The sequence below is a fragment of the Parus major genome, chromosome 2, assembly GCF_001522545.3.
Source record: "Parus major isolate Abel chromosome 2, Parus_major1.1, whole genome shotgun sequence".
In the NCBI taxonomy this organism is placed as follows: Eukaryota; Metazoa; Chordata; class Aves; order Passeriformes; family Paridae; genus Parus; species Parus major.
The window spans coordinates 39,676,451-39,700,912 of NC_031769.1; the positions used below are offsets into that span (position 1 = coordinate 39,676,451).

A 24,462-nucleotide genomic window follows, 5' to 3' on the forward strand; every position below is an offset into this window, starting at 1 on the left:
TCTTTACCTGACCCATATCACTTGGGACTGCAAACTCCAGCAATGCAGAGTCACTGCAGCCCAGTCTGCCTCTGATCTTGATGTCCACAATTAGCTCTCTTACACTGACCATGTTGTGGATTTCCTAACACTCAGGGAAAAACAGTTGTTGGTGTCTGTGTTTTTTCAAGAATGAGGCTAAACTTTCTCTCCTGTGCAGATTTTATGGTTAAGGGATGAGCTTACCCCAGAGCTCAAGGAATAATTCAGTTAAAGTCAATCAGCTGCAAGATGTGTGTACATTCACTATCAGGCTTAATTAGTTTTGTTGTTCACACAGCTACACGGTTGAATTCTAACAAAATTCTATAGTGGATTGATTGAATTCAGAACTCTTTAAATCTGTAAGTCTTTTAAGGAAACTATCGCCTTGCTGTGTCTAGCAACATTATTCTTGACTCTTCCCAAGGTTCAGATCTTGTCATATAAACTTCAGATAATATTGTTTGAAGCTGCACATAATCTTACAATAGGGTCTTTTCATTATGTTATCTGTAGTATCCCTGATGTGTTGACTAATAGCAAAGATTGACAAAGTGTGTTACACACAAACATCTTGCCTCATGTTCTATTAAATATGTCATTTGATATCTTCTATGGTAGATGTCTTTGTTTTGACTTTGCTATGACATCTTAAAAGAAAAAGAAGCTGCCAACAGATGATGTTTTAACACTTGTCAGCAATTCATCATGTTACTTCTTACTTTATATTTAATTGTTCTTGGAATGAACAGTTCAGAAGGATTTTTTAACAGAAATTCTTTCTGGTTAATGCAATCAATTTGATGCAGACAATAATTAGTATGATAATTGCAGCCTACATAGATACTACTCTATCCCCCCCTGCTTTCTTCAGTGTTCCAATATTTTTCAAGATTGCAAGATAGGTGGGAGCAGAAGTGTTCAAGTTATTTTCAGGGGCCTTTTTTCCCCGTTGTTCTAGTATTTAAAAGTAACAGAAGGACTTTGCTCTTTGTGCCCCTCATTTTTCATGCTCCTGAAGCCTTACACCTGGAAAGGAAATACAACCAAGAGACATGGCTGGATCCACCATCAGCTGCACTAACAAAAGGATTGATGGTTTTCCAGAGCAAACATTAGCTGAGGAGGAGGGCTAACCTTTGGAGGAGAAACAGCTGGCATTGAGCTGTGTCCAGGGGCTGATCTGAGGCTTGGGGCATGTCTAGGGAAGACAGTCAAATCAGGGCTGGTGGCATAGAACTGTTTCTCTGCCTTTCTAAACAAGGTCCAGACAAAAACTTCTTTAAGAGCCTTTCTTTCCCCTTTCCTGTCTTTTACATGAAGGAGAACAAAGCTGGCTGATGGATTGTTTTAATAATCTAAGTGATGATCATTCTCTTTGATAATTAACCATGCAAATCTGAAAGAAACAATTGGTGGATCAACAAAAATAAATCTGCAGCTACATTTGGGGGAATAGCTAAAAAAGCTAATTTGGTTATAAAGACAGGCTATGGTTTGTAATGAGAAATGACAAGGCATTTTGCTGCAACTGTCATGGCAACTTTAGAGCTTCTTTATATAGTCTAATTTAAAATGTATTTACCCCGTAGCAATGAAATTGCAATCTATGTATGAATCATAAAAGCTGGAGATGGAAAATACCTCTTGAACATATGGACAGTTCCTCAAAGGATAACATTCAGTTTAACTCAAAGTCAGAGAAACAGATATTCTCTGTCTTCAAAGTCAGTTTGTTTCTTCTGGGTTTTCTGAGCATGGTTTCTAGAAAGGATCTCTTTGTCTAATCTTGGAGCTGGTCTTGTCTAAGAAGCTTTTGTTAACTAGAGATCTCAGTATTTAAGTTTTGCTTCAACAGCTTGTGAGCTTTGCTGTCTTCTACACGGCTCTACACAAGCTTGAGTAGTCATTGAACACTGATAAAATTCAGTTATATCAAGATGCTTGTTACTCCTTATGTCTCAAGGCAAAGATTAGTTGCCTACTGAGTTAAGATCTTAATTGTGTGAGTGCTCCATTTTTGTTCCATCAAGCTGTGTTGATATTTGAAATCAAACTGCAATCAGGAAATGACAGCTTTTTTCCCCATTCTGTATTAACAATGACTCAGTTACTTATTAATGCTAAGCATTGGTGGAAGTTATCTGTAGGCAAGAATGTGGTGCTAGAAAGAAAATGAGACTTTTATATTGTTGATTTAAATCAATGTAAGGTTCAGTGTGCTCCCAGCATGTTTAGAGATCCTGATGACAAGCTTTTAGTCTTAAAGGGAAATTCTTTTAGAATATCAGGAGGTCTTCTTAGCAGAAGCTAGTTAACTTCTCCAAAGTCACCAAAGCTTGCATTACTCAATCCTATCCATAGCTTGGTACTCTATCTAAAAGTTCTGTTTTCAAGGTCCATGATGAATGTCTTTATTACTCTGTAGTTCTGCCAGTGTCTGAGAGCCTTCTGTAGAGTGACCATTACCCTGCCTGTGAAGTGGGCTTTCACCTTTGACTGGGATTATTTTGAAAAGAACCAATATTTCACACATTGATGAGATTGCATTGTTAAAAACACCAAGGGCCTACAAGTAACTTATAGTAATACCTCAAAGTCCACTGATGTGGGAAGCCAGGACCTTAATTCCATACCAAATGAAATATTCAGATTTTCTAAGAAGGGAATGAAAATAGGGATAATGTAGGCAAAGAACTAGAAAGAATGATTCTGTGTAAACTTGACTTACATATTGTCATAAAACCACTGTATTTTTTGCTTCAGCTGTAGTGGATGTTCAAGACAATTAATGTATCAGGGCAAAACTAGTGTAGAAACTTGAATTAAAACGTCAAAACCAAAAGCAACTAAGAAGCTATTGAAAAGGCTGAAGTAAGTGCAAGCAGAAATCCTACAGGTTCCAATGAAAATAGAAATTTGTGACCAACAATATAAGGAAAACGTGACTCTGGCAAAATGAGAAATTTTGTTGGTTTCTTTTTCTATCTTGTGAATGCTCAAATGGAGAAAGCATCTGAACTCCCAACAATTAGTGACAGTGCCTTTGTGGATGAGATTGATTTGAATTCCTCTTCATCCACAGTTAAAATGCCAATATCAGTTGCATAGATGCAAAATTAAGCAGGGAAAACTAGAGTACTGTTCAGGTTGCAAACATACCCGCCATAAACTTGTGGAGGGAGATAATAATTTGGCAGAGTATGCTAATGAGCCTTAAATCTAAGGCACATGGAGATTCTTTCCATAGTTTGCATTTGTGGGCAGTGGAAGTGGGAAGCAAAATCGTGCTGTGTGTCTTCATAACCATGGCTGACTGTACAGAGCAGGAGAGAAAATTGTTGTTAATCCTCCCAGTGATTTTTAGATGGACCTCCAAAAGCTAGACAAAATTCTAAGCCACTTAGAACAACTGAGCTCTATTGTGTCCTGCAGTACAGATCTTGCTTATCCTGCTAAAGATCGAGCTCTGCTTGTACTCATCTAATAGGAATATATTGAATCTTGCATGGAGTGCAAGCAGGACTTTGATCAATATTGCACGCGTTTTATTTGAGGACCTACAGCAGAGGCCCTACACTTAGAAAAACAATTGAAGTAGGTCTTGGGAACACTTGACAGAATATATAAACAGATGATGTTATGGTCTCAGTGGAAATCTAGCTGCATTGAACTGAAAATAGACCATACAAGGAGAAAATTGTAGAATACTTAGTCCTTGTAGTAGGACACTATATGCAGTAGGCCAGCAAGCTCTGTGTGGATTCCTTTGGAAAATAAAACTACAATGAAATACCTCCCTCAAAGGATTTAGTACATCTCTCCATACTACACTGTGAAGGAGGAGTCCATCTGTCTTACTGAGTGAAGTATGCTACAGGTATCTGATAGTGAAAATTAAAAACATTACTTGTGCAGAGAAGGACATTGCAGGAGGTGTTCATGGGGTTCCATTTCTATAAGGGGAAACGTGAATTCTACAGTCAATATACAGTTTTGTAAAATAAATATATTATGCCTGAGCTTCCATTAGTTGTGTTCCCTGTTCTCTGGGGAAATAGCACAATGCACATATCAAATGACTACTTATTGACAAACTTCAGGTTGTGAAGTGTTATCTGAGCTACTGTCATCTGTATGTTCACATAACTTTCTGTGTGTTAATTTTTATCTAGGAATGTTGTGCTGATAATTATTTTGAAAAGTAACTAAAGAAAATTAAGTGAAAATAGGATTAAGTTCTGATTTCCATGCCCTTTGACTACTTGTTTTCAGTTCTAGTCATCAGACCCAATTCTTTTATCTCAGGGCAGTAGTCAGTTATTTAAGTAACTAAATTGTATTGTGAAGCTGAAACTTCTTTTATTGTAACATTTTTTTTTTCTAGTCCAGTTTTCTAACTTCTCTTTAATCTTGGTTCTTCTAGGATGTTATTTCCCAGATGTAGTATATGAGAAGTTTTATAGTTACTAAGCAATAGTGGCTGTACCAGTCTTTGTGGTACAAATATTAATATGAAATCGTCCCTATACCAATGGTTGTAAAACTGTTGATACATCTGCTTTAAGAAGTATGAAGAAAAAAAACCATAAAAGGTTTTTGTTTTGACTGATATGGGATGTGTCCATGAACTAGAGTGTTTTCATGTCACAATTAAGCGGCTACTCTTGTGCCAGAACTATTTCAGAATTCCTCATGTTTAAGGTTGCAGTGATTATTTTTCAGTGGGAAAGTTTTCATTTAGGGACATAGTCTGTAGTATTTTTTTAACTCCTTGTGTACTTTGCCCCATTACAGTATAGAACCATCTGCAGAATAAATTTTTAGTATTTAAACCTTTCTCCCATATTGGCCTTGATATGATCATTCTCAAGAACTACTCAGTTTTGGTCCCTGAATAGAACAAAACTATCATTATTGAAAGGGCTTGTTGAAGAGCCACAAATTGAATGCACCAAACTTTCAACTCTGGCTCACACCTTGTCACTTGGAGTTGTGGAATAGGATGCCAGTTTCCCAAAGAGATACTTGGGTCTTATATAAATTTTAATATATTTTATAAATATATACATTTGCTGATATATATTATATATATTGAACTTGCAAGCAGCAAGGGTTCTGATTAAAACACCTTCTGTAGTTGGAAGTGCCATGAGGAAGGAAATCTTCATGATCTCTACTAGCAAGGAACTGGCAAACTCTTACACAGAAGCAGCATGGATCCTGCAACAGACTTGGGTTCCAACATTAAAAGTCTGACTGAAGTCCTTCTTGAAGGTGCCTAAAACAAACTGGAAACTCACTAACTCCTCGGGAAAAGAAGTCTACTGATGTGTGTTCAGCATAATGATGCATATCTAACCCTTGGCTCTTTTAGCAGGGCTCAGAAAGGATTGCTCACTCTGGAGCAGTACAACTCCATGCTTGAATCTTGTTTTGTACCTTTCCCTGGAGCAGTTGCTCATCTGGAGGAGAACAGAACCCATTTGGACATTTACTCTGAAGTGTTACAGATGTTCTAGTGTTACTTGGATGTGTGTTATTGTGATCTAAAGGTGAAGACTATTCTTGGTTATAGAGAATATTTTTCATATGTAGGGCAGATGAGCTTTTCCAGCTTCTGCTGCAGTGGGACAGTAATCCATCACCATGGCATATTGCATTTGTGTCAGTGCAACAAAAAGACAAACAAGCATTGCACAGACAGAGTCTCAAGCAACTTAATGCTGTCCACATCAAAGCCAGACACAACTTGGCTCAGTTGCTAAGGCCTCCAGATGAGTACCAGGACCCAGCCCAGCCTTGCTTTCCCCTGAGCTGGTGCTTGCAGGGATGTGCTAAATAGCCCTTAACTCAGGACGAGCAACACAAATTTTACTGTGTTTTTTTTTCCTGCTTCTTTTTTTCCTGAAACTTCTTGTGGTTTCTCAGTCAGTTAAAATATTAGATGTAATCTGCTTTTTGATGATTTTATAGGAGCTCTTATGTTTCTGTGCATTTCAGAGCTGACAGATGCATTTGCAGCTGAACTAGCTCTGGAGGGAGGCTCATGCCAGCATCTGCCACAAGGAGGCAGAAGCATTAAATCTTAAAGTATTTTTAAACCACGTCCTTGATACGTATCTCAGTTTATTAAAAATATGCTTTGGTGTACCTATAGCTGCCTCTGATATATACAGATGCTTGGGAAGAGGGAAATTTTACAGGGGAGAATCCAAAACATCAAAGAATTTCATGAATAGTAAGTTTTACTTGGTGTTTCGATAAGGTGGAAAAAACTGTTTTAAAATCATATAAGCAGCAATTAAAGCAAAGTCACTCCCTCCCTGCCTCTGGCAACAGTTACATGACAATTTCCTACCTCTTGCATTTCATAGTTATCACTCTTGGTCACTTTCCCTTTGTGAAGGCAACTCTAAAGTCCAGATCAGTGACAGTGACACATTAACATTGCAGTAATTGTATTTTCAAGCATGCCTGGTTTCCTGTTCAGCTAATAAGTTGCTTGCTCAGCTGCTTGCAGTAATTCAGAAACACAGCATGGCATATTCGTGTTTCTGGACTAGCTTTTTGGTGAGGATGTGGTCTGATTGCACTGTGATAATTCTCTTAGAGGTTAGCTATAGAGAATTCTAAAAAGCGTGAGTGCTTTAATTGAGTCCGATCCCTTCACAGCGCTACTGAATGCGAATGAAATCCCACTTGCATCCTGGTGAACAGACTATTGAAAGCTTGGTGGTGGTTTGCTGTGTATGCTTTTTATACCGGGTAATGCACGTGAAAGAAATGGAGAAGGGGAGGTGAAATTCAAAGTGAAAGCTTGTGTTTTGTCCTTAATTTGTCCTCCTTTACTTAAGTATCAAAGCACATATGGAGGAGAGGTCACTCTGTTATCTGAAACTACTGCAGCTCAATACGTACCTGGGCATAATGGAATTTGTTTAAGGAAATGGTATCATCTGTAATGTCAGATGTCCTACCTGTTACCATCTGTGTCAGGCTTCATCTGACTGACTGTAAATACAGATCCTCTGCTGTGTGCCTTAGAACGCTGTCTTGGTTAAAGTAAGTTGGTTCGTTTGCTGAAATCCACTTAAAAAAGAGATTTCTTCCTGACTAAAGAAGGTTTATGTAAGGAACACCTCTTCTGCCTGTGACAGGATATTGCAGTCCATTGTGTTAAGATGTATTGCAGGTTTAAATTACAGATTATGACACTTCAAAGGTGCTTTCTGATACTCTTGCAGCAGTCAGCCATACAGTCACGATGTTCCTGTGGCTTAGTGGCTCACAACTGAAAAGGAAGGAAAAAGGCATTTGATACCAGAGATGCATTTCTGAAGAGCAGCCTATTGTTTCATCCAGTATGCAACCACAAATGCTCATTGCTGAGGGCAGGCAGGTGCTCCCCCACTTCAGCTGCAGGGAGCTGTGCTAATGTGGGGCTCATAACCTTCCTGTGCTCCAAGTGCTGTCTTTATATTTCAATAGCCTATTGAGTGCATGTCTTTCCACAGCCCAGGGCTTGAATTCGGGAACACATCATCTAGTTTCCACTCTAATTAGTTATTAAATACACTGGACATTTTCATGTGTTAATTAATACCCAGTGAGACTGTATACAAGGTGACAAATAATGCATCAATAGCTTTACATTCTTTCTTGGGTACTGTGTATATCAAGGAGTGGTTATACCTACTTTTGAATGGGGGGAATTTTGATTTTATTTCTAAACTTGTGGAAGCTCTGGGTTGTAATTAATGATGCTGTTTTAGTAAAATAGATTTAGTAAGGTCTACTTTCTGACCTAAAATTATTTTCCTCTTTTTACATTTTCAGTTTAAGTGTAGCTTTCATAATTACTATTTTCATTTTATTCATTATTAAAAGTTAAAAGGGAATTAGTGAAAGCAGTTTAACATCCAGGTTCTCCCCTTTGTTTTCCACTTTCCTGTCATTCCATAATGTGCTTGCAGGGAAAAAAAAAATCAGTGGTATGTGTTCTGCCAGGGGCCTTACATACTGCTAAACTCTTCTCCTGTGAAAGATGTGTCAAAACCACTATGAGGGGCATAAAATAAATGTTTTATATAACTAAGCTGTTTAATGTCCTGTTACAACCAGTAAGATCTATGTTGTCCTGCTAATGCAAGCAATCACTTAACCTTTCTGGTAACTGACCTTTCTTCTGCTGTGTTTAGGAGGGCTGTTTTTGTGCATCTCAAGACTGCACAAACCGCTGTGTGTGATTGTCACGTAGCAATGTGCATGTCTTAATGTCACATAGGACTGCCTTAAACTCACTTCTGCTGTTCTTCAGTTCAGAATGGCTTACCACACTTTTTTTTTTTTCCTCTTGACTAGCTCTAACAATTTTATCTGCTATTGAGTTTTGCCATTTGATTTTCTACTCTGTTATGGAAATGGTGTGTGACATGCCTGACTTCCCGTTTCCAGGTAAATCACACAAAGACAAGGGAGCCCAGTTTACTGTAATGATACTTCACATTTTCAGGTATCATGGCTGAGCAAATGGTCCATTGCTTTGATTACAGTGGTCACTGAGGTAATGTGTGACAGGTTTTTTAGTTCCCAGGTGTCTAGATAATAGTCTGTGATAATTATGTTATTGTATTTATTTTTTTTCTGGTGAAATTGGTGATTTCTACTATGCTTGAAAATCTGCTGTGCATTTCAGCACAACTGCAGCCTATTGCTTGAGCTGGGTATCCTAATGCACATCACAGCTCTGTGCTGGGAACAGTCATGGCCCTGGTGGGGAATGCACTGTATCTTCAGAGCCCCCAGAGAAATGGTTCTATTTCAGAGTGACTCCCACATACTTCTGAGAAACTTTTTAAAAGAATTTTATAGTAGACAGCCAAAGTGTTTTTTCTCACTGTGTGTAACACTGAAGTATTTTTCAAAACACCTTGACAGTTAAAATGTGCTTGAGTATCAAGTTTTTTTCCTGAGGTGTCTGATTATGCAGGTGCAGTTGATATAAATTTTTCCTTTTTAATTCCCTCTCCCCCACCCCCAGCTGTTACCTTGAAGTGGTCTGAAACAAGCTTGGTTTAACAGTTCATGTTGTTATTCAGATGCTATGCCTTTCTGCTACAAGACTTACTACTATCTTACAGAAGTCACCGATACATCCCTTGATCATTTTTTAACTTGTAGTTGTACTAGCAGTACAGTAAAAAGACTTACTATAAAGTCTTCTCTGTTGGTATCCTACTCTTAGATATTATTACAGTGGTATAGTGCAAGTTTAATTATTTATCAGACTTTTTAAAAAAAAAATAATTCCACATTGAGGTGATAGTTTATTCCCTCAGCAGAAACAAACATGGCACAAAAGCTCTGGAGACTGGAAACCTCAGAACCATGTGTTGAAAAATCCCTTTTCCCTCACTGAAAAATTTCAGAACTTAGACTTTTTATAGCACAATTTCAGTGAGACCCAGCTCTTTCTTACTACTCAATAACTGCAGCACATTTGTGAGTTCAAAACTTCAGAAGACACTTTTACAGCTTGTAAAGCCTAATAACCTTTGAGTTTACTTAATCTCTTTAGGAAAGATTTGTGTCGTAATGCTCATAGCTCTTCAGGTAAGAGCATGGTCTTTGGGTGAGCACATGGCCTGCACATAGTTCTACTCTTAGAGATTTATATTGATTTCCTTCTGTCTTGTGTTTTACCTTTGTGTCTGTTTCTAGCAAAGATGGGAAGATGTATTCTGATCTTGGTTGCTGTCTCTGGAGCCATTTAGTTGTTATCTGTTTTGTGCCTGCTACACACAAATATGTCCTTGGTGTTGCTACTAGTCTGTGATTTAAAACTGCTCTCATTCTTTTTAGTTTTGTCATATGCATACAATAGTTCATCTTTTGAGACTGCCTGCAGTCTTACTGCTGCATGCTTTCCCTTTGTTTGCAAGAATAGGTATAATCTTGTCATAGTTATTAGCTCTGATTCTGTAAGCAAAGTCTTTCTTATAAACTTTGTCCTGGCTTTTCTCTACTGCACCTATATGTTGCCTTTCAGTTTAACTTTTTTACCATGTGTCTTGTGAAAAATTGTATTTTTCTTTCTTTTTTTACACTTTTCCAGTTCTACTGAGTGAATTACTTGCACGTCTGCTTCCCCAGCTTCTTGGAGTTAGGTTTGAACTTGATAGCTGACATTTCCCATATCTTGGTGGAGTTACTGCATTCTCTTCTAACTTCTGTCTTTGCAGCTGAATATCTCTTGCTCCTTTCCTGAAGTGTTTGTCATGTTTTTATTGTGCTGTGGATTTGCAGGAGCCCTGAAAGCCAGAAGATGCTCCTATTAGCCACTATGTATAGAACCCCCCTCCTATATGTGTTATAGGCTGTGCCTTTCCCTTATCAATTCCTCTCAACCTGTGGTGTCAGTCATTCAGCTGTGCTTCCTTTGTTTGACTCTAGGTACAGCTCTATGTCTTTTTGTAACTTTCTTTTTTTGCTTGTCTGAGAGATTTCCCTCTTCAGAGCCCCCTCTTACCACTCCTGGAAGCAAAGTCCAAAGTCTTTACTTTTTAACTAGGCTTTTACTTTTTAAGTAACCATAATTTTATGGTTTTAGAATTCCAGGTGGGTCTCTAACCTGGTGTTGTGTGTTGCAGTTCCTTCCCAAAGTCACATGTATGCTCTCATTGCCTCCATTGCTTGTGGGGAGAGTGCAATTCCAGGTAGGCATTTAAATCTTAGGCTGAATAAGGTTGGCAGCATTACTTCCAGGATTATTTCAGGAAATCCTTTAAAGACATCTGCTGAAGCATCTCTATCCCAAGGATGACAGCCACCTTCTATTTCTTACTCACATTTGGAGGTAACCTGTCTCACCATGACTTCACACAAGAGATGACACCACTGTGATGCCAGTTTTGGTGCTATTGTAGCTCTGCTACCTGACCAAGATGATCAGCAGCCAAGTGAAATAATAATATTTTAAAGCTTTGTGGAAATTCCTGTTTCTTGCACTCTTCATGGTATCAGGTGAATTCTCTAATGAGGCACTGTATAATTTTTTAAGACCTTCTCCTTTTAGTCACTAGAGCAAAACCAAGTTTAACTAAGTTTAAACTCAGTTTAAAATGGAGGCCAAGAAACTAGAAATTGTTTTGATACTGTTTGTTGTCTCTTCTCCTGCCAGTCCCTTATTTCCTCCTTTACACATACTGAAATGAAACCTCAAAATCTGACACTCAGCAACTCAGTCTAAACCATGAGACAAGATGAGCAAAAGGGACAACAGTTGTTTCTTTCTGGAGACATTCTTTGGTTTTTGTCAGAACTACTGTATCCAAGTTGAATTACATAAAGAATTTGTCTTAAGTCTAATTTATTCTTTTTCCTTTTTTTTTTTTTTTCTATTTTTCCCACACTCCCCTAGCATTAGGCATGAAAGCTTCTGCCTGCCTTGCTGTCCTTATTGGGAATTACCCATAAATAATTTTTCAGCATGCTCAGTGTTTTTATCCCTATAAAGCTTGTGGTTCTCCCTCATATATCAGTTCCCTCTTAGGCATTGGCTGCTGGTGACCTTGCAAAAGGGCCTGAAGATTCTTCCCCTCTTCCATAGTTTTTCACTTCTGGCAAGTCATGCTCATGGTATGAGCTGAGCATGAAGCATGCCAGGAACAAACTGTGCAAAGTCCTTTGTGACCTGAACAGAGGCTGAGACTTCAGTGGAGAAAACAAGAGCTGATACCTGAGCTCAGATACACTTTGCAGTGCCTCAACTTCATTAGGGCACTGCTGCTAAGCTGTGCTCCTGACATTTGGTGGGATCTGGCTGCTGCAGCTCATCTGTGGGGAGCCATCAAGAAACATGAGATTCTTTGAGGTGATACTGTTTTTCCTTTGATCTCTTGGGCCTTCATGATCTAATGGTAGTTTGAACTGCAGAGTGAGGAATCAGCCAAAAAAGTGCCTTTGCCAGGAAACTTTGAACATCAGATACCTTCTAATAAGAAATTCAACTCTTTTCTGCTCATACAACTTGAGAAATTGTGTGACCTCAAATTGGATTAGTCCCACAAATACCTCTCATTTGAGGAGGGAGAAGTTCCACTGCAATAAGCACTGTTGGCAAATACCAGCTGACACTTGAGTTTCAGGCTTCCCCATGTGATAATGGATGATGTTTGTAAAAAATACTGTTGCAGTCCTTTACCTTTCCCAAAAAGTTCTAGTACAAAATAAAAGATATTATTTTGAGAAGCATGGGTATATCTTTTTTATATTTTATTTCATGTCTTTCATTACATCTTCAGCATGGGTACTGAAAAAGTACTTGCAGGGTATACCTGGGCAGAGCTTGTTCTAGTTGCAAGAGAAGATGTACTTAGAGAGGAAAAACAGCTCTTGGCCTTATTTCCCTCCAGGTAAATATTGTTTTTCATTTACATTTGCAGAGACTTCTTTTAAAATTAACTAATAGTTGCATTTGATTCTGTCGTTATGTGTGCTTTGGTATTTTGATTCACCTGAATATCTGAGAAGGGATGTATGTCAAGTGATGTACTTGCATAGGGTTTCTAGAAATTACTGGTACTTTTCTGTACTGTTGAAATGTGCAGATGGTTTTGGCAAGTTCTGACAAGCTCCTGCCATGACTAAGAGTAGGGCTACGTTTATTGTTCTTTTTATTAATCTCTTTAACAATATAAGAGATTTGAAGGGATTTTTTTTTTTTCTTTTCTGATCAAAAATAGTCTGATGTAAATATCTGCATACATCAGACTGGTCCAAGACAAATTTTCTGTGGAATCAGTTTTTGTCTTTTGTTGAAGGTTTGCAGCTTTTTCAGAAATCTAAATTTCTGATTTTGAGCATGCCTGTAGAAGTTGCCTTGGCTTTCCCTTCCATTTTATGCTTATCATGTATTATAGGCAGGAGAGATAAATGTTCATTTTTATGAATGTTTTGTGGTCCCTTTTAAAACACCCTCTGAAAGTACAATTCCTGAAAAATTGCAGTTTCCCCTGTTCACAATCTGTATTTTTTTCATTTATGTGATTCTGCTGACTGTAAACATAGGTCTTAGTTTTATTCCTTTTTTTCCCTGGTTTCATGCTGCATACATGAAGGAGTAGATGTGTCTGTTCTGGGTTTTTTTCTGATGTCTGATGCACAACTTGGTTTTTGTTTTTTATAGTGAGATATCAGCACAACATCCCAACAATACGTGCATATGTGTTATATTGACCTCTCTATAGCTGAGGTATGAAAGTTTGATCTTGAAATTATTTTATACTTAACTTCAGGGTCATGAGCAAACATACAGACTTGATGGATATTACTAGAAAACATTAAAATGAGTGCTCTTCCCAGCATATGTTCCTGTTGAACAAAACCTTGTCATTGTTGTTGGGTTTTTTTCTCCCCATACTGACTATTGCTATTTCTAAGAATATGCAGACCATTCACTAATTAAACAGTCTAGCTTTTTAAAATATACCAATTTCACTTGAGGACTGGAATCATGACTCTTCCATATGATCTAATTAAGAGTTTGCTGACTTGGAAGACAATATTTGCCACATAATTTGTTATTTGTCTTATGGTAACCTTGAAGTTAGTGGGGTTGTGTTGGTAGCTGTAGCATCAAGGAGAAAGCAGTCACAGTACTACACTGTTCTTTTGATATGATGATAAACTGCATTAGTCATAAAAGCTGATACTTAGAAAATAGTATTTATTCCCAAACCTCTCAGTTGCCCTTAAGTATTTACTTTTTGGGTATTATTGGCTTCAAGGAGCATTAACAAAATGATGATTATATGTTGGTTTAAAGGCTATGAATGTTTATTACTTCAGGCGAAAGACTTTGATTTATTCTTGAAATCACTGGTAGTAATTTGGAGCACCACACTTAAACATATGCTCTAACTGATGCTTCCCTTGGTAGCTCAGAGGTGGAATTTTTCTGTAGTTATGCATTTCTGGGGGTCTCGAGTGTGAACTACTTGCAAGGCTCCACCCATACCTTATGTGTGCACACAACAGACAGATATAATGCTTAACCTTTTTTTCTTTATTGAAGCTAGGTTGTAATATGAATTGGCACAAATGTTTTGAATTCGGACTATTATGCAAGGAACAGAGCAATATGAATATCTTAAACAGTGCCTGACTTCTGTTCTTAGCACCTGCTGGCTGCCTCCATTGGTCTACTATTGTGAGTGTTGAATAAAAGGAAAAAAAGCTCTATGTTTTTAGATCTATTTTACAGCTGAATGACATATTTCTGAACAGATTAAAGGAAAAAAGAGTGAGTGAGGAAACAGCATGGATTTACTAAGAGTAAAGCATCTGACCAATCTTTTGTGGTAAAAGGACTAGGCCTGTGGACAAGGGAGGAGTGGAAGGTATAATTTTCCTTGTCTTTAGCAACACTTCTAATGTGGTGTCCTCCAATATTGATGTGCTCATCTTAGGGGCAGGTGCTTAAATAGATGGATAAATAAAATCTGATTGGATGATCAGACCTAGGAGCAATATCTAGGTAGGGCTGTACTCTGCCTAAGCTGACTCTGAGTGGATGTAGTACTTCTGAATTTTCCTGTGATTGCTATGACCTTTTGCCATGAAATCAAGATCTACATGAAATATGGCTTTCCTGTAGAATATTTTAGACAATGCTTTTGTTTATTTAGGAGTTTGACGTATTTTGTTTTAAGATTCAGGGAGAGTTATTTAATTTCTCCCAAGAAGTTAATAAATGCACATTTCAAATTCAGGAAGACTGAAGTTTAGTGTATTGATAAGTACAAACAACAGAAAAGTGAATTTAATATTGCCAGTAATGCAGTAAGATGTGCATTATAATTCAGTCAGATTCTTCCACAGTAGTCATCATCCCACTGCAAGCTGTACTTAAAGACATGAGCTCAGAAAGAATTTCCAAGGTTACCCAATTTCTTATGAGTTTAGAAGCTGATAATTGCTCTTGTGAATTTTTATACATCTATCCCATTTTGCAAACAATTCCTTGCTGTTAGGGTTAGATTTTTGGTGGAATGTCTCAACTGTTAACCAAGATCATGCGCTCTCTTGGTTAATGCACCTACCCTGCCACAGATCTAGGCTGTCACACTTTTACATCAATCTTGCATATTACACTAGAGAAAATTAGAGGCGTATCAATGAATTGGATGTGAAATAAGTCAGAAAGCTGCCATTTTTCATAGAAAGCTCCAAATATGCCTTTTTAGGTGATGGCAGTCTCATTCTTGAAAAATCTGTGTCAAAAATCCTAGAATGACCTGGGTTGGAAGGAACCTTAAGAATCAACTTGTTCTCAGCTGCAATGGGTAGGGATACTTCTCACCAAGCTGGTTACTCAGGGCCACATCCAACCTGGCCTTGAGCACTGCCAGGGAATCACATCCAGATCCACACCACATACAGAACTTCTCTGGCTATCCTGTTCCAGTGCCTTACCACCCTCACAGTAAAGAATTTTTTCCTGATATCTAATTTTAAACTCCCCTCTTTCAGTTTGAAGCTGTTCCTCTCATCTTTTTGTAGGCCTTCAGGTACATAAACACCACAATATGGTCACCCCAAGCCTTCCTTTTTCCAGACGTCCAATGTGTTTTTAAAATTGCAAATTTAGGGACAATACAATGACAAAAGCTTTAACCCCAGCATCCTCTTGCAGCTTCTTTCAGAAGCATCAACATTTGCTGTCTTAGCAATAGACTTGCTGCTAGCTATCCCTGCCTGCAGTGGCCTGGTCTATTAGCCTAACTAAGGTTCTGATGGCTAAAGCTGAGTTTACTCTCGATAATGAGCACATTTTTGGGACATTGGTAATTATCCAGCATGAGCTAATTTGATCTTAAGGGTATGAGAGCAGTAAAGATGGTATTCATGGGGAAGACATAATTCAGCTGCTCATAGCTGCTTTCTGTCTCTATGGGTGATAACACTAGTCTTATGTGGCAATATTAGCTAGGAAATTTCCTATAAGCCTTAATCCTCTTCTGAATATATATACAAGGGTGTTCTGCCCCCAGCATTTCTGCATGTCTGTTCTGGGTTAGAAATTCTACCTCTGTCATGAGAAGATGCTTGCTTCTTTCCCAATAACAGTGTTATTTTGGGTCCAGCTTTCTGGCTGCCCATGTACCCCAGAAGGTGCTGTACAGTACAGAAATGGCAATGTCTTACTACAACCAGACCCTGAGTTGTTAGTGGAAATAGCACTAAAATATCTTAGTATTGAAAGAGTTAATTGTCTTTCTTAGCCACTGCAATACCATTTCTGCAAAATATTGACAGTCTGTAGCACCAACTTAAAAATTTAGAAAGAGTTATTTTGTTTTGTTTTTGATTTGCTCACTGCATAAATCAAAAATTTGGTTCATTCACTGCCTTTAAGGAAGTATAACAAGTAATGATGGTCCTATTGTTATAAATTTTCTGAATGCTGCTGAATAGAAGGAGAGAAACTCAATATGCAATCTATGAAAACACAAAATGATAAAAGCAGCTATTTGACTCTGTAAATTGTTCTCAGTTATTCCTAGCACTGGGGGTTTATTCCTGGGTTGTATTTCACCTTTAAATGTGTGACTGCTGTTTTTCTTGACACAGATCTGCCCACTGTTATCTGAGGACTGATATGGTCCCTTTTGGATTTTAGTGAGTATGTGATGCTCTGGTAGCTGAATTTTACACGGCTTCCTGTGATGAGCATTACAGGCTCCTGTGAGGAGAGACTTGAGCAGCTGAAGCTTGGCAAGCCCCAGTGGATCCTGTTAGAGATCAGAGGAGAAACCCACAAGCAAGGACATGGAGTAAACAGCAGTACATCTGTCAGCAAGCAGCTGATCAAATCTGTTCTCTCGGTACAATTGGGCATGAAAGAAAATGCTCAAATTGCTCTTTTACCTACCTTGTGCCTTGCAGCCTCCTGTAAAAGAATGATCATACTGTTGGATTTAGGCAGCCTTGTTGATGAGAGATCATGCTATGAGTGAATTCAAGCTATGAGTGTGTGCTATGGATATTGGCACATTGGATTGCAAAGTCTGCCTTTTTTGGCAGTCTCTGGAAGAAATGGGACCAGTGCTCTCCTCCTTCAGTTGGGTTTTCTGTACTAGAATAAAGCCAAAGTCAAGAAATAGAATTATTCAATGAGAAGTACAGTAAAAGAGCTCAGTTTTTGCTAATAGGACATTGAATTTTTATTTGTTTTTAAATAGAAGTATATTGTTCTAAGAAGAAAGAAGGATGTCTCATTAATATTTATTTTCTGAGCTAGTCTCACCATTTTTCTGTTTAAGATATTAGAATTATGTCTGCTTCTTTAATTCTGAGTGGTGAAAATAGGAAAAGAGACCTGAGAGATTTCATGCTTATATAATTCCTATAATTTTTTTACATTAATATTTAGTCAACGACTAGATAGTAACTTAACAAAACTTAAGAACTGGCATTTCATTCTAGGCATTGCGTTTTGTGCAAATGTAAAATCTTTTTATAATGATTTCTTTAGAGTGTTAACTGGAAGTTCTCCAAAGAGAACACAACAAAATGTGGGAAACAAGTAACGGGTCCTGCTGGTCCTCATGCCATCTGGAGGGAAGGGAGCAGAGATCCTGGCACACGGGTGCCCCTTGGTAGGCTACACTGCTCAAAGAGGGTAGGATGCTGCTCAGTTGCACTCCTGCAGCCAACAGCTCTTTTCTCTTCTGCTGAGCAGAGCAGATATCAAGTGCATGCTAATTTGGTGCTTGATACACAAGTTAATTGTTCCAGGGCTGGTTTTACCCTTTGTAAATTGGGAAGCTTATAAGACGGAACCTAGAAGCATTTCTGGTGAAAGTTGCATTTCCTTCTGACATTAGTCTTGGGTCTGAACTGCTTGACAAAAAAGATTTATTTCAACCTCAGCTGATTGCAGAGTATCCCAAGTTGAACGTACATTATGGGTTTGCTCAGAGCAGCAGTCGTGAAGCAAGTCTGCTAAACCTGTTTGCTTGCAAGGCACTGGCTTGATTCAGTGTTACCCTGGAGCACATGGATTACACCTCTGATGGACAGCAGGCTTTGGAGGCCAAGCAAATGATGTTATGAAATTGATATTGCCACACAGGATCGACAAAGCAAGACTCCAACACCAATTGTCTTCTGTGTGAATTACTGAAGCACAGCTCAAGAGCTGCCTGCCTGTGCCACGCAGGGAAGAGCATTCCACTGTAGCTTCAGAGCACTTCAGTGGTGAGAGTGCTAGCTACTGCATAAATATGTGTATGCAAAACTTTCATCACAGAACAGATGGGTGAATGACACTGTCTTCCTGTTTAGTATCTGTGTATTAAATTCCTTTACAGATGATCTAGACCTTTAACAAGAATCCCTAAGGGTGTTGAAGGATCAGAAAGATGAGGGAGAGCATTGCAGAGATGTGCAATGGGCTGTAGCTAGAAATGGCTAAAAGAGTCAGTACCACCCTCCTCCTCCTGGCCCCAGCAGGTTTTTGGCTGTTCACTTTGCTGGATGTTCAAAAAATCCCACTTTGGTTTGACTGTTCTTAGTGTAGATGAGTAGGTTTAGTAACTTGCGCTTTTCACTGTCTGAGGAAACTTACTTACTTCTGGGAGAGTGTTGGTGTTCATGTGGTGCCACAGTTCAGCCATCAAGAACTGGAGGTACAAACTAATTCCACATAGGGAAGTGCTTAAATCTGAGGTGTGGCTAATCTACAGCCTGGCTAACCTGTTATGGAGAGCAGGAGTCATCAGAGATGAGTTTTGATGTGGCTCTTTGTGTCTTTCTGGATCTTCAGAACATGATGAGTTTAGTTTAGCTACCCTTGCTGGTGTAATGTGGCTGGGTTAGGAAAACTTTTAAAAAAAATTATTGAAACCTCAATCTCTGCGAGTGAAACTTGCTGAGATAAGTAAGAAGTGTTGTAGTTAAAGCTGTAAACAAGATTATATTGCTTTTACTCCCAAGTATAAATTCCTGACAAATTTCCAGAGACTAATGTCCTATAGGATACTATACATGAGATCTAAAAGTAATGACAATGAAGAAATCAGTGAATTTTTCTGTAATGGGAAAATGAGGCTATAAAGATGTTTTTGAGTTACATTTGCACAGCTTCTACCTTTAAACAGAGGCATCTTGTGCAAGATCTTGAATGCAGTGTGTGATCTTGTAGGGAGTGTGTGGATGTGACCTCAGTCCTAACTTCTTATGCACGGGCAAATAAATACTTACAGTAACTATTTTTTTAAAAAAAAAAAACAACACATATTGAGGTCTTGGCCTTCCTTGTTCATGATAGAGATCTTTTGTTTGAGGTTTTGATCTTCTATGCCTACTGCTTTTATCAGTTTAATCAGGAGCAGCAACAGCTATGCACTACTTGTTGAGATGCCATGAAATCAGGATGGATAAGGAAATCTACATTTCCTGAACAATGCTTTTCTGCAATCTACCTTTAAAAGACCTGGCCATGCAGTTCACTTTTTCATATGTTTGATGACATCCAGGAAAGAAGGGTAGAGCCTGGGAGTTACCCTAGTGAGGCTTTCACCCATCAGTAGCCTGCTGGACCACAGCCCCATGCAGCCATGGCCAGCACATGCAGCCTTCCACCTGCCAGCTGAGCAATGGATGCACTGTGGTGATGGGATTTGAGCAAGAAGCTGCTGCTGTCAGCCTAAGCCATTTCAAAATGGATACCTGCCTCCTAGGAAAGAAAATAACCACAGCTGGCATTAACTGAGATTTCATTTTGGAAGTTTCTATGGAGAAAGTGCCAAATCAGTCCAGGTACTGAAAGAACCACAAGAGATGAAATGCTGGTGGATCAGTGTGATGCAGTTAGTGTCACTCCTGTCTATGCTTTACTCTCCAGCAGTGTGAATAAAGGTTTGCTGAGTTCTTAAAGGAATTCTGCCAGCATCTAGTTAAAAACCTTGTTGCTGATACTGTTGATGTGGGCAAGGATTTGACTGGCCATGTGTCCCCCCGACAAATAAAAGACAACTTCCTCTAAGACTTTCTACACACCTGTAAGATAGCTACAAAGCAGGACTGAAGATTGTTTTCTATATGCCCACCTGAGAATATCAGTGTGATGTTATTTGGATAGAACTTTTTAATTAATAAAAGAAACATGAAAGACAATCTTTTGGCACACACACAATAATTAGTTTGCAAAACTCTTGTAGTGAGTGCAGAAAGCTGCCAGACTGTCCATTCTGTTAAAGAACCTTAACATTTTGATGTAAGTTTACTGTGTCCAAACAGAGATGTGATAGATCAGCAGCCAGAATAAGTCTAGAGATGAATTTGCTTACCATGAGTGCCCCTGTCCAGAGAGCTTTTAGGAAAAAGACAGCCTTTAAGTAGCAAGCATTTCAAATTGCATGGGATTTATGAGCTAAAGCCCATGTGTTGACTTATGCCTGAAAACAAGCTGATAGCTACTGTATTTTAAACCATGCTTTTTTTCTCTGCAATGGGCTGTGCAATGCTGACATTGCACATCCTGAAACAATTAGCTGTAACTGTATTAATTGAGATCTTGTACTGTGAGGGAACACAGTAAAGGAATATAATCCCATAAATTGTGCCCCACAATTTATGAAGGGTGTTAAGCTATTAGAACTACTCTAGGGAAGGGCAGCAATGCTGGTGAAGGAGCTGGAAGGAATATCCTCTGAGGAGTAGTTTAGGACACTGGCTTTGTCTAGTTTGGAAGGAAAAGGGTTAAGAAGCCACCTCACTGCTCTCTACGGCTTCTTGAGAAGAAATGGAGGAGGGAATGTTGGCTCATCTCTTCTGCAGGAATGGCTCGAAGCTGCATCTGTCAGGGGAAGTTTAGACTTAACATGAGGAAACACTTCTTCACCAAGAGGGTGGGTGGTCAAATCCTGGAACAGGCTACTTGGAGATGTGGTTGATGGCCCATGCCAGTCATCATTTTAAGAGGCATTTAGACAATGCCATTAATACCATGCTTTGAGTTGTGGTAGGCCCCAAAACTGTGAGTCAGGCTAGATGATCATTGTATTTCCCTTCCAGAGGAATCATTCTATTCTGTTCTTCTTCCCCTTTTCCTAGAAGTACATTCAGAGGAAATCTCTGATGACATTTCTTCACCGCCCTGCAATAACAGAAGACATTGAATGGGTAATCATGTCCCATTCTACAAAAAGATTCTCTCAGTTTGTGGGGAAAAAGGAATGTGCCTTCTGATGGGGGTGAGAGTTATGAATTTTCTTTAGGTAATTTGACCACCTGAAGAAATTTGAAAAGAAAAAAAAAAAAAAGCTGTGTGAAGTGCAGACTTTGTAGATCTTCTGTGTTCATCCAGTTTAGCTATGATTCCACAGAGTGGCTCAGGGCAAATAGCTCAGCTCAGCCTGAGGCCTTCAGACCCTGTCTGAGCTACACTGTAGGTTTGCACATCTCTGCCCCTGTCTCCTGGAGCAGCCTGGAACCTACAAGGGAAAGCTGCTCTCCTGCATGGACCCCTCAGGACTAGGACACATCAAGTCATGCCTAACTTTAGGGATGATATGGCATAACTATAATACCTTATTCCATTCCCTGTCTTTCCCATGCATCCAATAATGATGAGACTTATTTGCCTGAAATGCCAGTTTCAAATCCACTTTCAAGGACACATATCACAAAGGTTGCAAGAGGCAATAGTATTTTATTGTTTTTCTCAAAATGCTTCAGAGCCAATGTTCCCAAATTAGCAAAATGCATGTGTGTAGCCAGGAGCAGGCAGATACATTCTTCAGTTTAGCTTGGAAAAATTGTTTCTTTTCAAAAATGAATGCCAAGTGCTCAGCTATGATTTTTGATAATGACTCCCAGGATCATGCATGTACACACCTATACCTTCTAGCATCAGGAGAGGTTATAAAAACATGGAATCTTATAGGAGATGGGTTCTTCCAGTTGATACAAAGTTTTGGGACAAATGAAAAATTCTTTTTTAAGCAGACTAACAACAAAAATTCAAAATCTTGTATGAGAGATCTACATCTTTTTCTTTCTGTTTAGGAAAAAAACATTTCACTTCTATTGCCTATTTTTTTACTTCATATAAGAAGCACAAAAGCTACAAATTGTATTCTAAGAAGGTCAAAGTTTTTGAGCTTTATTGGAATGTTTTGGTTTTATTTTTCACTAATGGAACCTTGTTTGCTGAAGTCCTGTTTACCATGAAAATTTTATTTTGAAAAATGCTTATCAACAGCTCTAATAGCTCTTACTCCCTGCCTTAAGTAGTTGGACTTCTCTCCCAAATTGTATTATGAAAGTCTTGTATAACCTGGAGATTTTGCTCATTAGCAACCCAAAAATTAAATGCAAATCACAGGAGAAAGCTAATCCATTATCTTTATTTTGGCTAAGAAATCCTTTCAACTCAAATGAACAGGTTTGTTGTTGTTCTGTGCTTGGGAGTGGTCTTTCCTTGCTGTTTGTTTTAAGCTGCAGGTTTGGATAATATCAGGATAATGTACCATGTAAATCAAGGAACTCTTAATCTTCTGTCTGGAATATGACAAGTGTTTCTAATTGTAATTAATAACTCATATATTAAACACTCAAATTAGCTTCGGTTGTTTAAGGTAGGAATTGGTTTCATATCAATGACCCGAAATTGTTAGGCAGTCTGTCTGAGGATCAGATCTGCCATCTCGCTCTCATTTCTGTGGTCAGATTGTTTTCACAAAATTTCTCCCTGTATGTATAATTAAATCCCACTGAATTTCTTGTCATCTTGAATTTGGTTTCTTAGACGACATCAGAATTTTATCAAGGTTTTGCTGTCTAGCTAAAATGTTTTGAAGTAGTGTTTTAACTCATTATTTCAAAATACTTCCTATTGTAGAGCCTTAATTACATACATTGCCATTTCAAATATACATGACTGCCCCAGAATCCTGAAAACCCTGGGCTTGCAAACACCTGAACTTTCTCAGCTAGCAAAGAATGACATCTTTGCCTACAAGTTCCCTGGTTTAAGAGCAGGTAAAGCCACTGCCTTGCCTCTTGCTCCTTCCTGGGGCCATGTCAGGCAGTGGTGGTGCAGGCTGTGTCAGTAGGTAATGTGAGTCAAATGGAGCTCAGCAGCACCTCACCGTTCTGGTTTTTTGGGGTGGTTTGGCACAGTACTTGCTCTTGAGCAGAAGTCTGTTTGTGTCTGAAAGGCTGAACTGATGTCTGCATCATTTATGTGAAAATACAGCTACTGACTGGCACCCAACCTTCCAGAGACATGCTGTAAAGATTAAATTATGGAGCAGACTGGCAAGCCCCATCTATTTCTCATTTCTTTTGTTTTGGTATGGGTGTTAGTAGCTCTTTTTGTGGAAATATTTCTCTTTCTTTCTCTGATTGCAGAACCTTTATTTTTTGTTCCCCAGAACATATTTATATGAGTCTCTTTCTCTTCTGACCAGCTGTAGAGATGTTGCTGGGAAATTTCTGAGCATTAGCTCATTGCATTTCCAGTTGCATTCCACGTAATGAGAGCTTCTTTACTTCCAGGCTGTGATGCTGCACTGATGCCGCTGTGGATAGGCTTGTTGGATTGCCCCAGAACTAAATTTATAAACGGAGATGCTCCTGTATATGCTATGCTATGATAGATTCTGCTAATGAAGGGCTTGGGTGAGGTGCCTTCTCCTCCATGGCTTAAGGCAAGTGAAGGGGAAGCAGGAGAAAATGAGGAAAAGCGTGCTGCAACTAATGTTTTGCTGTGAGCATGTTTGCAGTATTAAAGCAAATTCATTTTTATAGCCTTGTTAGTTTTAACTTTATGGCCTCCAATTCAATTCATAAACTTAGAATGTCTTATGTAAATGCAAACCTAAAAATGCCAGTAGTGAAGAATAGGCAAAATAGTGAGTTATCCCTGTAATTTATTGAAAGAATGTAAACAGAGATGAACGAATAGACAGACTGCTCTCATGGGGACAAAGGGAAAGCAATGTCAAAAAATGTACACTGCATGAGGCCATGAAAAGTTAATACAGCATAATGCAACTAGGTCTGCAGAATATCAAGCGAAGCCAATTACTGGTTTTAGCCCAACATGCTTAATAGATTCAGTGTTTTGTCCCTGTCCTCTCAACTAATTCCCTTGGGACAACACAGACAGTCTTAAAGTAGCTACAAGATGTGACTTTCCTCAAACAATTTCTCCATGCTATTATCAGCTAAAATATTTGCGTTAAGATCTGTGAAACTTGGAACCAATGTTTAAAAAAATTCACAGAACAGATTTACTAGAGGTTGTAACTAGAGCAGAGAGAGCCCAGTGTTTCAGTAGGTGCCTTGGCTGAGTTTGTGTTTGACTTACACTTGTTTGATCCTTTGAAGTTGTGTCCACAAAAGCTGTGGGATGGAGGGATGGGG

General features: G+C 38.7%; 1 long non-coding RNA gene across 2 annotated transcripts in view; it reads left to right on the forward strand.

Annotated features, from left to right (window-relative positions):
- LOC117243876 overlaps positions 1–24,462 on the forward strand; it is a 113,801-nt gene that overhangs the window by 13,136 nt on the left and 76,203 nt on the right. The window contains exon 3 of one of the 2 annotated variants that reach the window (XR_004495824.1): positions 16,657–16,916. The exons of the other annotated variant lie outside the window; for it this stretch is intronic. This is a non-coding gene — a long non-coding RNA (uncharacterized LOC117243876). Of the gene's footprint in view, positions 1–16,656; positions 16,917–24,462 lie in introns of those variants that run through there. 2 annotated transcript variants of the gene reach the window in all.